This window comes from Hyla sarda, chromosome 2, assembly GCF_029499605.1.
Source record: "Hyla sarda isolate aHylSar1 chromosome 2, aHylSar1.hap1, whole genome shotgun sequence".
Classification (NCBI taxonomy): domain Eukaryota; kingdom Metazoa; phylum Chordata; class Amphibia; order Anura; family Hylidae; genus Hyla; species Hyla sarda.
This window is the reverse complement of record NC_079190.1, coordinates 388,842,873-388,859,231: the sequence shown is the minus strand read 5'-3', so window position 1 is coordinate 388,859,231 and position 16,359 is coordinate 388,842,873.

Sequence of the window (16,359 nt, the reverse complement as noted above, 5' to 3'; positions counted from 1 at the left end):
GCCACATGTATACAACACAACAAAGGTTAAACTATCCTGCCAAAACCCGTTTACACAGGCAGGCTGTTATTGGTTTACTCTCATGTAGCAGCTCCTCCTCTGTGAGGAACCCTTAACCCCTGGTATCTTCTGAGACTATTGTAAAAGTTCACAGCTCCTGACTACTGGACCTCCAAACTCAGTACTCTGCTTGCAGCTTTCAGTAAGTTAATACAATTGCCACAGGTCATTCTTGTTGCAGGACCACTACACACAACTTAAGCATGTTCCAGCTTCACATGTACAACTCGGTCCACACACCCAACTTTAGAAAGACATACATGCACTTCCCCAGAGAACCCATGGTGTATTGGGTCAAATATTTCCCAGATGGCACAGGTTAAAGGAGTAGTCTCATGGAAAAAAAATCTTATCCCCTATCTGCTGTTATGAAAAGGGGGACAGGAATCAGGGAGATAGTGAGCCCTAACTGTTCCTACAACCACTGTCCTTTCCTATTGCCCATTCGCCCTAAGCAACATATCAAAAACCATGAGGACAGACCCTATACTGTGCTAAAGTGAATGGGCGTAAGAGTCAAACAAAACAAAACAAACTGAACATGAAGGGAAACAAGTCAGGAACAAAACAGGAACACTACTAAGCTACAAATAGATATACCAGGCAGGATATAGCATACTATCAAACAGTTCAAGGACCAGGATCAAGATTAATGGCAGATGTGATAATATGAACAAGACTACATATGAGGATAAGCATACAGCAGACAAAGACAAGAGATGCAGGGGGAGAACAGGTTAACTGAATGTCAGAGCACTAAATAATTTAGGAAATCAAGAGCACTGTTCACACTGGACTCCGAACAAGAGATACACTGGACACCTCACTCCAATCATGGAGGGACATCAATACTGAAGCCAAATAAGTTCCTTGATAGCAGGCACACTCAACAGTGTGAACAGGTTATTAGCCTAAGAGGAAACAAAACTCCTAAATACCAGTAAACACAAGTACAGACCCAAGACTAACTCACTCCTAGATAGACAGATTAGTACAAGACTCAGAACAGGATTCTATCCTAGGAGATCCAGGATCAATCAAGGATCAAAACAGGACTGACAAAACACACAGTAGGAATAGAGACTCAGGAAACACAAAGCAGAACAAACAATACAAGAATTCTAGAACCCAACAAAGGTACAAAAACAAGGCAAGCTAAAATCTATATCAAATAACTAGGACACAGAGCCATGGCTGATTAAAGACATTAGTGCACACACACACACAGACATAGAAAAATAATGAAAGCTTGGTCTGAGTAACAGATGTAATTACCAGCCCAGAGCAGCACCTGAAGAGGACTTATATACACTCCCAGAGCTGAAGGGCTGGAAGGTTATATCTGCCCAAACCAGGGAGAAAAAACACAGAAACTGTTCCAACAAACATAATGTCTGAACAGGATCCAAAATAGAAAGGTGCAAAATACAGATACATGTCCAAACAGCACTCCCTCTCACAAACCTTAACCCTTAATAAACCACTTTGGGCCAGGCACCAATCACTGGTACTCTGGCCCTTTAAATCTAAGAGTCCCGGCGCCCTAGAGAGCGGGGACGCAAACGCCGAGACTCAGGAGCGCTGCCTGGGGACACATGCTGTGAGCGCTCCGAGGCCAACAGGGGGCCTGGAGCGCTCAGCGTAACAGTCCTCTTGTGGTAGTTTTTCTTCTTTTAAAAATTTAAATGTCCTGATATTGTGCTGAATTAATTTCATGTCCTGATATTTTGCTGATTTGGTTTCATGTGAAATTGGAGCCCTTAACCAAATTAGAATGAAGGCAAGTTCCCCTTTATCTGCAACACATGGAAGCATTATTATTTTCATTTTTATTTGCACTGTCTTATAAGAACTTGCTGTACTAATTCTTGAAAACTATCCAAGACAGATGGACAGGATCGTATGGGATAAAATTGTAAAAATATATCTAGCATTGTAAATGGATATTCCTGATCCATTTCTCCATCTGCATCCGGCACAGATCATTGGTATACAACCAATGAACAAAAAAAATAAAAATAAAACAATCAATCAAAAATAAAATGGTGCAGACAACTAATTTGTCTGACACAATGTGTGGATTATGAAAGTAATTATTTTTCTTTAAAAAATGTCTTGATCCTCAATGTAAAAACTGTCAATACCATACACTTGAACCATTGTGAATGTTTCTCTGTTATAGAAATTCTCTTTCTAGCAGTTTTAAAGTGATTATTTTCACACCAAAAATGCACCACTTTTCTGCTCAAAATGCAAGTATGTATATAGTACATAATGATAAATAACCACATTTGTTTTCTTCTTTCATTGTTGGTACAATCTTTCAAGACTTTTAGCTGGAATACCTGATTTCATTTAGGAAATGCAATGGTCTTCTTTGGTGATGATAAGGGATGAGTGAATCAAATCTGAAGAATCAGAATTCCTTAGGAATATCAGGAAAAATTTGATTCACAAGGAATGCAAATATCGCCGCGATTCGGTTGCGCGATTCACTACATTAAACTCCATTTAGTGCAGTCCAGGCTCCAGGGCATCAAAAATGGCAAATCCATATCTGAGAACATGGGGCAAGAAATCCTGGGAACAAGGATAGGCGGATTACCCTGAATCACATGCAGCATGCAGCCTATCAGCAGCCATCTTGCAGCCAGTAACTTCAGCCCAGAGAGAGGGACAGACAGCAGTGTGTGTTGCACAGAAAAGCATTTTTTACAGCAGCAATTTACCTCCCAGTCACATTAGTGTTCTGTTGCAGAGAGAGGGACAGAGAACAGTGTGTGGTGCACAGAAAAGCATTTTTACAGCAGTGATTCACCTCCCACTCACATCAGCATTCTATTGCAGAAAGGGACAGAGAGCAGTGTGTAGCACAAAAAAAGCTTTTTTACAGCAGAGATTCAACTTATGCACAAATCCAGCCTCGAAGCACTGATAGGGAAGTCAGTGAGCTTGAGAGAGAAAGTGCAATTTTGGGTGTAGTACACAGCGACTGTGTGCTGCAGCACTGGGGTGTACAACAACTGAAAAGCTAATAGTAGCCAGCCAGTAAGGGTGAGCAGATCACTAAAAGCATATTGTCCTCTATTAAATGTAAACTGTGCGTACATCTAAGTGGTGTACCATTTCCTCTTAAAGTCTTAAGGGCCTAGATACTGTGAAAGGCCAGCCAAAAGTAAACACCTGCGGGTGTTGTACACAAATACAGTTTTAACCCCTTAAGGACTGAGCCCTTTTTCACCTTAAGGACTCGGCCATTTTTTGCAAATCTGACCACTGTCACTTTAAACATTAATAACTCTGGAATGCTTTTAGTTATCATTCTGATTCCGAGATTGTTTTTTCGTGACATATTCTACTTTAACGTAGTGGTAACATTTTTTGGTAACGTGCATCCTTTCTTGGTGAAAAATCCCAAAATTTGATGAAAAATTAGAAAATTTTGCATTTTTCTAACTTTGAAGCTCTCTGCTTGTAAGGAAAATGGATATTCCAAATAATTTTTTTTTTATTCACATATACAATATGTCTACTTTATATTTGCATCATAAAATTGATGAGTTTTTACTTTTGGAAGACACCAGAGGGCTTCAAAGTTCCGCAGCAATTTTTAAATTTTTCACAAAATTTTGAAACTCGCTTTTTTTCAGGGACCAGTTCAGGTTTGAAGTGGATTTGAAGGGTCTTCATATTAGAAATACCCCATAAATGACCCCATTATAAAAACTGCACCCCCGAAAGTATTCAAAATGACATTCAGTAAGCGTTTTAACCCTTTACGGGTTTCACAGGAATAGCAGCAAAGTGAAGGAGAAAATTCACAATCTTCATTTTTTACACTCGCATGTTCTTGTAGACCCAATTTTTGAATTTTTGCAAGGGGTAAAAAGGAGAAAATTTTTACTTGTATTTGAAACCCAATTTTTCTCGAGTAAGCACATACCTCATATGTCTATGTAAAGTGTTCGGCGGGCGCAGTAGAGGGCCCAGAAGGGAAGGAGCGTCAAATGGTTTTTGGGGGGCATGTCACCTTTAGGAAGCCCCTATGGTGCCAGAACAGCAAAAAACCCCACATGGCATACCATTTTGTAAACTAGACCCCTCGGGGAACGTAACAAGGGGAAATGTGAACCTTAATACCCCACAGGTGATTCACGACTTTTGTATATGTAAAAAAAAAAAAATTTTTTTTACCTAAAATGCTTGGTTTCCCTAAAGTTTTACATTTTTAAAAAGGGTAATAGCAGAAAATACCCCCCAAAATTTGAAGCCCAATTTCTCCCGATTCAGAAAACACCCCATATGGGGGTGAAAAGTGCTCTGCTGGCGCACTACAGGTCTCAGAAGAGAAGGAGTCACATTTGGCTTTTTTGAAGGAAATTTTGCTCTGGGGGCATGCCGCATTTAGGAAGCCCCTATGGTGCCAGGACAGCAAAAAAAAAAACACATGGCATACCATTTTGGAAACTAGACCCCTCAGGGAACGTAACAAGGGGTAAAGTGAACCTTAATACCCTACAGGTGTTTCACGACTTTTGCATATGTAAAAAAAAATAAAAAAATGTACCTAAAATGCTTGGTTTCCCAAAAAATTTACATTTATACAAAGGGTTAAAGCAGAAAATACCCCCCAAAATTTGAAGCCCAATTTCTCCCGATTCAGAAAACACCCCATATGGGGGTGAGAAGTGCTCTGCTGGCGCACTACAGGTCTCAGAAGAGAAGGAGTCACATTTGGCTTTTTGAAAGCAAATTTTGCTCTGGGGGCATGTCGCATTTAGGAAGCCCCTATGGTGCCAGGACCGCAAAAAAAGCCCACATGGCATACCATTTTGGAAACTAGAGCCCTCGGGGAATGTAACAAGGGGTTAAGTGAACCTTAATACCCTACAGGCGTTTCACGACTATTGCATATGTAAAAATAAAAATAAAAAAAATTTACCTAAAATGCTGCTTTTCCCAAAAACTTTACATTTTTAAAAAGGGTAAAAGCAGAAAATACCCCCCAAAATTTGAAGCCCTATTTCTCCCGAGTACGGCGATACCCTATATGTGACCCTTAACTGTTGCCTTGAAATACGACAGGGCTCCAAAGTGAGAGCGCCATGCGCATTTGAGGCCTAAATTAGGGATTGCATAGGGGTGGAAATAGGGGTATTCTACGCCAGTGATTCCCAAACAGGGTGCCTCCAGCTGTTGCAAAACTCCCAGCATGCCTGGACAGTCAACGGCTGTCCGACAATACTGGGAGTTGTTGTTTTGCAACAGCTAGAGGCTCCGTTATGGAAACAGTGGCGTACCAGACGCTTTAATTTTTATTGGGGAGGGGGGCTGTGTAGGGGTATGTGTATATGTAGTGTTTTTTTACTTTTTATTTTATTTTTTGTGGTAGTGTAGTGTAGTGTTTTTAGGGTACAGTCGCACGGGCGGGGGGTTCACAGTAGTTTCTCGCTGGCAGTTTGAGCTGTTGCAGAAAATTTGCTGCAGCTCAAACTTGCAGCCTGATACTTACTGTAATCCTCCGCCCATGTGAGTGTACCCTGTACATTCACATTGGGGGGGACATCCAGCTGTTGCAAAACTACAACTCCCAGCAAGCGCTGACAGACTGTACATGCTGAGAGTTTTAGTTTTGCAACAGCTGTAGGCACACTGGTTATGTATCACGGAATTTGTGACCTTACTCAGTGTTTCAAAACCAGTGTGCCTCCAGCTGTTGCAAAACTACAACTCCCAGCATGTACGGTGCATGGTGTAAGGTGACTGCTGGGAGTTGTAGTTTGCAACAGCTGGAGGCACACCGGTCGTGAAACACTGAGTTAGGTAAAAAAAAAAACTCTAAGTTTCACAACCAGTGTGCCTTCAGCTGTTGCAAAACTACAACTCTCAGCAGTCACCGACAGCCAACGGGCATGCTGGGAGTTGTAGTTATGCAACCAGCAGATGCACCACTACAACTCCCAGCATGCACTTTAGCTGTTTGTGCAAGCTGGGAGTTGTAGTTATACAACAGCTGAAGGTACACTTTTCCATAGAAAAAATGTGCCTGCAGCTGTTGCAAAACCATAAGTCCCAGCATGCCCATAAGGGAATGCTGGGAGTTGTGGTGGTCTGCCTCCTGCTGTTGCATAACTACAGCTCCCAGCATGCCCTTTTTGCATGCTGGGAGCTGTTGCTAAGCAACAGCAGGAGGCTGTAACTCACCTCCTGCTGCTGCTTCATCACAGGACTGTCCCTCGCCGCCGCCGTCGCTCCTGGGGCCCCGATCCCAACATTGACGCCGGGGATCGGGGTCCCCAGCACCCGGGGTCGTCTTCCCGCACCCGCTCACGCCCTCCGGAAGAGGGGCGGAGCGGGTGCGGGAGTGACACCCGCAGCAGGCGCCCTGATTGGTCGGCCGGTAATCCGGCCGACGAATCAGGGCAATCGTGAGGTGGCACCAGTGCCACCTCACCCCTGCAGGCTCTGGCTGTTCGGGGCCGTCAGAGACGGCCCCGAACAGCCAGTGATTCCGGGTCACCGGGTCACTGGAGACCCGATTGACCCGGAATCGCCGCAGATCGCTGGACTGAATTGTCCAGCGATCTGCGGCGATCGCCGACATGGGGGGGCATAATGACCCCCCTGGGCGATATGCCGGGATGCCTGCTGAACGATTTCAGCAGGCATCCGGCTCCGGTCCCCAACCGGCTAGCGGTGGGGACCGGAATTCCCACGGGCGTATGGATACGCCCTGCGTCCTTAAGGACTCGGGATGCAGGGCGTATCCATACGCCCTGCGTCCTTAAGAGGTTAAGCATACTGGAGCGCATTGTCCTCCCCTCATAAGTGCATACCACATACGTTCAACTGAGTGGTGTACTATCTTGTTCCTGCTAACCCCTTAAGGACCCAGGATGAATGGGTACGTCCTGGGTCCCGGTCATGCGATATAACGCGGGGTCACACGGTGACCACGCATCATATTTCGGCGGGCCGGTGTCATAGTGAAGCCGGGACCCGCCACTGATCGCGGTGCCGCACGCTATTAAACGGCTAAAAACGAAAAAGAAAGTTGCCGGTTAGCTCAGGGAGCTGTTCGGGATCGCCACGGTATAATCGTAGCATCCCGAACAGCTGTTACCTTCCTTCCTGCAGTCCGATCGCCGATTGAATGCTTCAAGCGTGAGATCCAGGCTTGAGCATTCAATCGCCGAAAACACTGATTGATCCATTCCTATGGAGATCAGTTAATACAATGTTATAGCCCCCTATAGGAGCTATAATATTGCATAAGAAAAGTGTAAAAAAAAATCATTAACCCTTTCAATTATCCCTTCCCCTAATAAAAGTTTGAATCGCCTGGCATTTCCAAGAATAAAAAAAACACAGTGTAAATAAAAATAAACATGTGATATCGCCGCGTGCGTAAATGTCCGAATTATAAAAATATACCGCTTTTTAAACCGCACGTTCAATGGCGTATGCGCAAAAAAATTCCAAAGTCCAAAATAGCAAATTTTTGATCACTTTTTATACCACAAAAAAGTGAATAAAAAGTGATCAAAAAGTCTGATCAGAACAAAAATTGGTACCGCTAAAAACTTCAGATCACGGCGCAAAAAATGATTTTTTTCTGAAGTGATACAAAATCAAACTTATACAAGTAGGGTATCATTTTAACCATATGGACCTACAGAATAAAGATAAGGTATAATTTTTGCCGAAAAATGTACTGCGTAAAAACGGAAGCCCCCAAAACTTACAAAATAGGGTTTTTTCATAAATTTTGTCACACATTGATTTTTTTTGGCGTTTCACCGTAGATTTTTGGGTAAAATAACTAATGTCATTACAACGTAGAATTAGTGATGCAAAAAATAAGCCATCATATAGAATTTTAGGTGAAAATTTTAAAGAGTTATGATTTTTTAAAGTTAAGGAGGAAAAATTGAAAATGAAAAAATGGAAAAAGCCCAGGTCCTTAAGGGGTTAAAGTCTTAAGGGCCTAGATACTGTGAAAGGCCAGCCAAAAGTACACACCTGCTGGTGTTGTAGACAAATACTGTTTTAAGCGTACTGGAGCACATTGTCCTCCCCTCGTAAGTGTATACCACATACTAACATCTAAGTGGTGCACAATTGTTTTCCTGTTAAAATCGTAAGGGCCTAGATACTATGATAGGCCAGCCAAAAGTACACACCTGCTGGTGTTGTAGACAAATACTGTTTTAAGAGTACTGGAGCGCATTGGCCTCCCCTCATAAGTACATACTACATACGTACATCTAAGTGGTGTACCATTTTGTTCTTCTTAAAGTCTTAAGGGCCTAGATTCTGTGAAAGACCAGCCAAAAGTACACACCTGCTGGTGTTGTAGACAAATACTGTTTTAAGCATACTGGAGCACATTGTCCTCCCCTCATAAGTGCATACCACATACGTACATCTAAGTGGTGTACCATTTTGTTCCTGTTAACGTCTTAAGGGTCTAGATACAGTGAAAATACAGGCAAAAGTATACACCTGCTGGTGTTGTAGGCAAATACTGTTTTAAGCATAGTGGAGCTTATAGTATTTCCCTCATATACGCACTAAACATGCACAGAAGAGGGGCAGAGGCCAAAATTCATCAGGCAGAGGTCACAGAAGACAAGGGGTGAGTGGCAGAAGGAGTCGCAGTGAGAGGCCTGAGTTCCCGGTGTCAGCTAGCGGTATTGTCTCGACCAGCAACCCATCTGCTGTCATCGATTGGTTAACATGGTCATCCACTTCATCAAAAGTGACATCTGACACCCCCAGTCAACAGTCGGTGGGTTCCTAAGACACAACCCCCTACGACACAATCCTCCTATTGCCTCTGTCCTATGCTGTTCCCTCCCCCACAGAAGGATTTTATGTAGAGATGAGCGAACTTTTCTAAATTTCCTAAAAAGTTTGTGTTACGCCGAGCGCTCGCGGCGTTCCCCTCTCTGCAGCGCCCTGGTCAGACCCGCTGACCGGGAGCGCTGCACTGACACTGCCGGCGGGGATGCGATTCGCATAGCGGGACGCGCCCGCTCGCGAATCGCATCCCAAGCTACTCACCTGTCCCGGTCCCCGGCTGTCACGTCTTGGCGCGCGCAGCTCTCTAAGATTTAAAGGGCCAGTGCACCAATGATTGGTGCCTGGCCCAATCAGTCTAATTAGCTTCCACCTGCTCCACGTCCATATAACCTCACTTCCCCTTCCCTGTTTTGCTGGATCTTGTTGCCCTTGTGCCTAGAGAAAGCGTTTACTGTGTTTGCCATACCAGTGTTCCAGACCTCTTGCTATCACCATTGACTACGAACCCTGCCGCCTGCCCTGACCTTCTGCTACGTCTGACCTCGCCTCTGTCTAGTCCTTCTGTCCTACGCCTTCTCAGCAGTCAGCGAGGTTGAGCCGTTGCCGGTGGATACGACCTGGTATCCATCCCGCTTTGCGGCGGGCTCTGGTGAATACCATTAGCAACCTAGAACCGGTCCACCGGTACGGTCCACGCCAATCCCTCGCTGACACAGAGGATCCACATCTAGCCTGCCGAATCCTAATAGTAGATCCGGCCATGGATCCCGCTGAGGTCCCGCTGCCAGTTGTCGCTGACCTTACCACGGTGGTCACCCAGCAGTCTCAACAGATAGAGCAACTAGGACAACAGTTCGCCCAACAAGGACAGCAGCTCTCGCAGTTGACCGCCATGCTACAGCAACTTCTGCCACAGCTACAGCAGCAACCATCTCCTCCGCCAGCTCCTGCACCTCCTCCGCAGTGACTGGCCACTCCATACCTCCGTTTGTCCCTGCCTGACAAATATAATGGGGACTCTAAACTCTGCCGTGGTTTCCTGTCTCAATGTTCCCTACATTTGGAGATGTTGTCGGACCAATTTCCCACAGAACGGTCAAAGGTGGCTTTCGTGGTTAGTCTCCTGTCTGGGAAGGCCTTGTCATGGGCCACACCGCTCTGGGACCGCAACGATCCTGTCACTGCCACTGTTCAGTCCTTCTTCGCTGAGGTTCGTAGTGTCTTCGAGGAACCAGCCCGAGCCTCTTCTGCCGAAACAGCCTTGCTGAACCTGGTCCAAGGAAATTCTTCTGTAGGCGAATACGCCATCCAATTTTGTACCCTCGCCTCTGAATAATCTTGGAACAACGAGGCCCTCTGCGCGACCTTTAAAAAAGGCCTATCCAGTAACATCAAGGATGTGCTGGCAGCACGAGAAATTCCTGCCAACCTGCATGAACTTATCCATTTGGCCACCCGCATTGACATGCGTTTTTCTGAAAGACACCAGGAGCTCTGCCAGGAAAAAGACATTGATCTCTGGGCACCTCTCTCACAATATCCTTTGCAATCTACCCCTGTGCCTCCTGCCGAGGAGGCTATGCAAGGGGATTTTGTCTCGCCTGACCCATGAAGAGAGGACTCGCCGCAGAAATAAAAATTTATGTCTGTACTGCGCTAGTACCGAACATTTCCTAGTGGATTGCCCTATTCGTCCTCCACATCTGGGAAACGCACGCACCCAGCTCACGTGGGAGTGGCGTCTCTTGGTATGAAGTCTGCTTCTCCACGTCTCACTGTGCCCGTGCGGATTTCTCCTTCTGCCAACTCCTCCTTCTCAGCTGTGGCCTTCTTGGACTCTGGTTCTGCGGGAAATTTTATTTTGGCCTCTTTTGTTAATAGGTTCAACATCCCTGTGACCCGTCTCGTAAAGCCGCTCTACATTTCCTCGGTCAACGGAGTAAAATTGGACTGCACTGTGCGTTACCGCACAGAACCCCTGCTTATGAGCATTGGACTGCATCACGAGAAAATTTAATTTTTTGTTCTGCCCAACTGCACCTCTGAAGTCCTCCTCGGTCTGCCATGGCTCCAACGCAATTCTCCTACCCTTGACTGGACCACCGGGGAGATCAAGAGCTGGGGTGCTTCTTGCCACAAAAAATGCCTTACGTCTGCTCCCAGTCCCGTCAGTCAAACCTCAGTGTCTCCTCCTATAACAGTTCCTCCTCCTATAACCCCCTTCCTGGTAACACTCTGCCCCGTGGCAAGCCTCACCCTCTGCCCCCCCTCCCCATTCCCACTTCTTCTGGACTGCCTGCCATTGATGAGTTTACCCAGGACTTCTCTGTCTTCCAGAAAGAAACTCAAGAATCGCTCCCAATGGCCTTGTCCCATGTGAAGCGACAAGTGGACAAAAAGAGGGGGAGACCTAAGGGGGGGGGGGGTACTGTTACGCCGGGCGCTCCGGGTCCCTGCTCCTCCCCGGAGCGCTCGCGGCATTCCCCTCTCTGCAGCGCCCCGGTCAGACCCGCTGACCGGGAGCGCTGCACTGACACTGCCGGCGGGGATGCGATTCGCATAGCGGGACGCACCCGCTCGCGAGTCGCATCCCAAGCTACTCACCTGTCCCGGTCCCCGGCTGTCACGTGCTGGCGCGCGCGGCTCCGCTCCTTAGGGCGCGCGCGCCAGCTCTCTAAGATTTAAAGGGCCAGTGCACCAATTATTGGTGCCTGGCCCAATCAGTCTAATTAGCTTCCACCTGCTCCACGTCCATATAACCTCACTTCCCCTTCCCTGCTTTGCCGGATCTTGTTGCCCTTGTGCCTAGAGAAAGCGTTTACTGTGTTTGCCATACCAGTCTTCCAGACCTCTTGCTATCACCATTGACTACGAACCTTGCCGCCTGCCCTGACCTTCTGCTACGTCTGACCTCGTCTCTGTCTAGTCCTTCTGTCCTACGTCTTCTCAGCAGTCAGCGAGGTTGAGCCGTTGCCGGTGGATACGACCTGGTTGCTACCGCCGCAGCAAGTCCATCCCGCTTTGCGGCGGGCTCTGGTGAATACCATTAGCAGCCTAGAACCGGTCCACCGGTACGGTCCACGCCAATCCCTCGCTGACACAGAGGATCCACATCCAGCCTGCCGAATCCTAACAGTTTGTTTTGTTTCAAATTTTTTCGGAGCAAATCTATATTAAAAAAGGCTATTTCTAGCCTACATACAGCCTCTATAGGGGTATAGAACACTTTGCTGTGTACTAAAACGCATATGGAGTGTGCTGGGTTAGTGAAATAATACTGTTATTCAGAATAACATGCAGATTACCGGCCTCGCTTTTAGAATCACAGGTGTGTTATAGCCTCAGATGTCTGGGCCGCACTAGCGCTCCACTGAACGGATTAGCGTGTCTCTATCTTTCACCGACATGTGCGGGTAACCCACTACCTCTCTGAAAGGTAAGCTGCCTTGAAGCAGGTGGTCTCCCCCGGGCACGTTTGTCTCCTGAATTTCCACTACTGCCACACCACGCTGACTGCCAACCGTGCTACCGCCTTGCTGACTCAAGGGCAACCTGCAAATCTCTTCTCCTGATGATTAAGCCCCTTCTGCACCCGGCTCCCATTGGCGATAGGGATAATTTTTGCCAGGAAAGAAGAATCACAACTAAGTGCGGGTGATAAGCTAGGGTTCATTAAGCCCCTGCCCCTTGTACACACTGCATGTTTCTACTAACAATTGGATGGTTTAGTGAGGTCCTCGGATCGGCCCCGGCGGGGTAGGAGAAGGCCCTGGCAGAGCACCGAGAATTTAACGATCATTGTTGAAATTTGCATTAAGCATATATTTAGCTATTGCTAAACTTCAAAAAAATTATAGGCCCAAGGCCTGAGGCACCAGGAAGGCAAGTAGTTCCTGAAAGACACAGAATGATTCTAGAGCAGTCATTCGCAGTACCCAAGAGGGTTTCATAACCCCTTACATTTAAAGATCAATGTTGACATTTGCATTAAGCATGTATTTAGCTACTGCTAAACTTTGAAAAATTATAGGCCAAAGGCCTGAGGCGCCAGGGAGGCAAGTAGTTCCTGAAAGACACAGAATGATTCTGGAGCAGTCATTCGCAGTACCCAAGAGGGTTTCATAACCCCTTACATTTAAAGATCAATGTTGACATTTGCATTAAGCATGTATTTAGCTACTGCTAAACTTCAAAGAATTATAGGCCCAAGGCCAGAAGCATCAGTTTCCCCCATATTAGGAGCATAGTTGTCCCCGAGATTAGGCAGCATAGATGTCCCCGAGATTAGGAGCATAGTTGTCCCCCAGATTAGTAGCATAGTTGTCCCCCAGATTAGGCAGCATAGATGTCCCCCAGTTTAGACAGCATAGATGTCCCCCAGATTAGGAGCATACTTGTCCCCCAGATTAGGCAGCATAGATGTCCCACAGATTAGGCAGCATAGATGTCCCCCAGATTAGGCAGCATAGATGTCCCCCAGATTAGGAGCATAGTTGTCCCCCAGATTAGGCAGCATAGATGTCCCCCAGATTAGGAGCATAGTTGTCCCCCAGATTAGGAGCATAGTTGTCCCCCAGATTAGGCAGCATAGATGTCCCCCAGATTAGGCAGCATAGATGTCCCCCAGATTAGGCAGCATAGATGTCCCCTAGATTAGGCAGCATAGATGTCCCCCAGATTAGGAGCATAGTTGTCCCCCAGATTAGGCAGCATAGATGTCCCACAGATTAGGCAGCATAGATGTCACCCATATTAGGCAGCATAGTTGTTCCCACAGTCAGCGCGGGACGGTCAGAGCCAATCAAAGGGCCGTATATGGCGAGCGGGCCATACAATGCCCAGGTCTGCCCCAGAGGGTTTCATAACCAACCATAATTGAGACATTTTTGCTGTAGGAGCATGGTCAATCTACTCCGAGCCATCTAGCATTGGTGGCTGGAAATCCTGGCTGATCCATCCCTGATTCATCTTGACAAACATCAGTCTCTCCACATTTTTAGTGGACAGACGAGTTCGCCTTGGGGGGACTATGGCCCCGGCCGCACTAAACACCCGCTCTGATGGCACACTACTTGCCGGGCATGACACCTTTTCCAGGGCAAACTCTGCTAGTTGTGGCCATAAATCAAGTTTGGTTGCCCAAAAGTCCAGCGGATCTTCAATGGTTGTTGGCATGGCCATGTCAAGGTATGCCACCACCTGCTGGTTCAGGTCCTGCTCCATGTCTACCTGCTGCTGATGAGTTGCTTCACTATGCGGGTGAAGAAAGCTACTCATCAGCGACTGTAGACTCAGGCTGCTGCTGATTGAGCTGGTACTGCTCCTGCCACCCCTCCCCTCCCCAGCAGCCATGGCAGTGGAAAGTGAGCGCAGAGGGCCCCCCGAGTCAGACATGCGAGTGGATGGATCATGTGGCCGATAGGCATCAGCCAACTGACTACGTAGAACCTCTCTGTAGTAGGTCAGTTTGTCCTCCCTCTCAGTGGGTGTAAAACAGGCCCCCATTTTGGGACGGTAGCGAGGGTCTAATAAGGTGGAGATCCAGAAGTCATCCCACTGACAAATTTTGACAATCGGGGGTCACTACGCAAGCAACTGAGCATGCATCGTGCCATTTGCGCCAGTGACTCGAAGGGACTACCTGCCTACATCTCCACTGCATACTGCCACGGTGTGTGTGGGTCCTCTGTCTCAACTTCCTCATAACCCTCCAGCTCCTCTGGCTGCTCCTGCTCCTCCTCTCCTGTCCGAAGACTAGAAACACAGGCCATCTCATCCAACCTAAATTGTGCTCCGCTCTGCCCCTCATCATCCTCCTCCTCCAGTTCAGCCCCCACAGAGCCCATGTAGCCTGGAGATGTAGGCGCAACGTCTCCATTGCCATGATCAGCCATAGTTTCCATCATTTGTTGTAGGAAATGTAGGAGTGGAATTACGTCGTTCATGGCGTAATCCAGGCGACTCACAAATAATGTGGCTTCCTCAAAGGGCCTCAGCAAACGGCAGGTGTCACGTATGAGCTGCCACTGGTTCACATTGAAGTTACACAGGGGAGTACTCCTGTCTGCTTGGACATCAAGAAATCGGTGATGGCTTTTCTTTGTTCGTATAGTCTGTCCAACATATGGAGGGTGGAATTCCAACGTGTGGCAACGTCACAAATAAGTCTATGTTGTGGGATACCGTTCTGACGCTGCAGCTCAAGGAAGGTGTGCTTGGCGGTGTACGAGTGGCTGAAGTGCATGCACACTTTCCTTGCCATTTTCAGGATGTTTTGAAAATGGGATGAAGACTTGAGGAAGCGCTTGACAACCAGATTCAACACGTGTGCCATGCAGAGCGCATGTTTCACACTTCCTTGTCGCAGCGCAGACACGATGTTCTTCCCGTTGTCGGTCACCATGGTTCCCATTTCCAGATTTCGTCGAGTAAGCCATACTCGGATTTCTTTACGAATGAACTTTAGTAGTTCCTCCCCTGTGTGACTCTGTTCGCCAGGGCAAACCATGTGAAGAACAGCTTGACACCGCCGTGCCCTACACACATGGTACGATGAAGGGCCACCGAGATTTGGCCGTGCAGTGGAGGCCGAGGACACGGTGGAGGATGAGGAGGCGGCGTTGCACACTGTAACAGGACCAACTGTCTGTGAGCGAGAGCATGGAGGAGGAAGCAGTGTGACCTGTCCAAGTTGCTGTTGTGGCTGTGCAGGAACCACATTTACCCAGTGAACCGTAAAAGACAAGTATTGTCCCTGCCCGTAGTAACAGCTCCACACGTCGGCGCTGCCGTGCACTTTTGAACACACCGACAGGCTCAAGGACTGGCCCACCTTCTCTTGTACAAACGTATGCAGGGCTGGTACTGCCTTCTTCGCAAAGAAATGACGGCTTGGGACTCTCCACCTCGGCTCGGCACAAGCCATCAATTCTCTGAAAGGTGCAGAGTCCACCACTTGAAAAGGGAGGGACTGCAACACCAGCAACTTGGACAGGAGCACATTCAACTTCTGCGCCGTTGGATGAGTGGGCGCATATTGTTGTCTCTTGGACATGGCTTCGCCGATGGATTGTTGGCGGAATGGCTGACTAAAAGCGGGAGAAGCAGGAGCAACAGAAGGAGGGTTTGACACACAGCTCCCTTCGGCTGAGGTGGTGGAGCCTATGCTGGATGAAGGAGGGAGCGGATGGCCATTGGGTGATGCAGCAGGCTGGACCACTACATCGGAGCCACGGTTCTCCCAGGCCGCTTTATGGTGGCGAAGCATGTGTTGATGCAGGGCCGTGGTGCCAACATTGGGACCCTGGCCACGCTTCACTTTCTGCCAACAGATCTTGCATGTGGCTACGTGAACCTCCTCCGGATGCCTTATGAAAAACTTCCCCACCGCCGAGTAGCTGATTTTCCCACCCGCAGTCCGCACTAATTGACTGCTACAGGCACCGTCTCCAGGAACCCCTGTTCCACTTCCTCCCGGAAAGGTAGGCTGCCGCG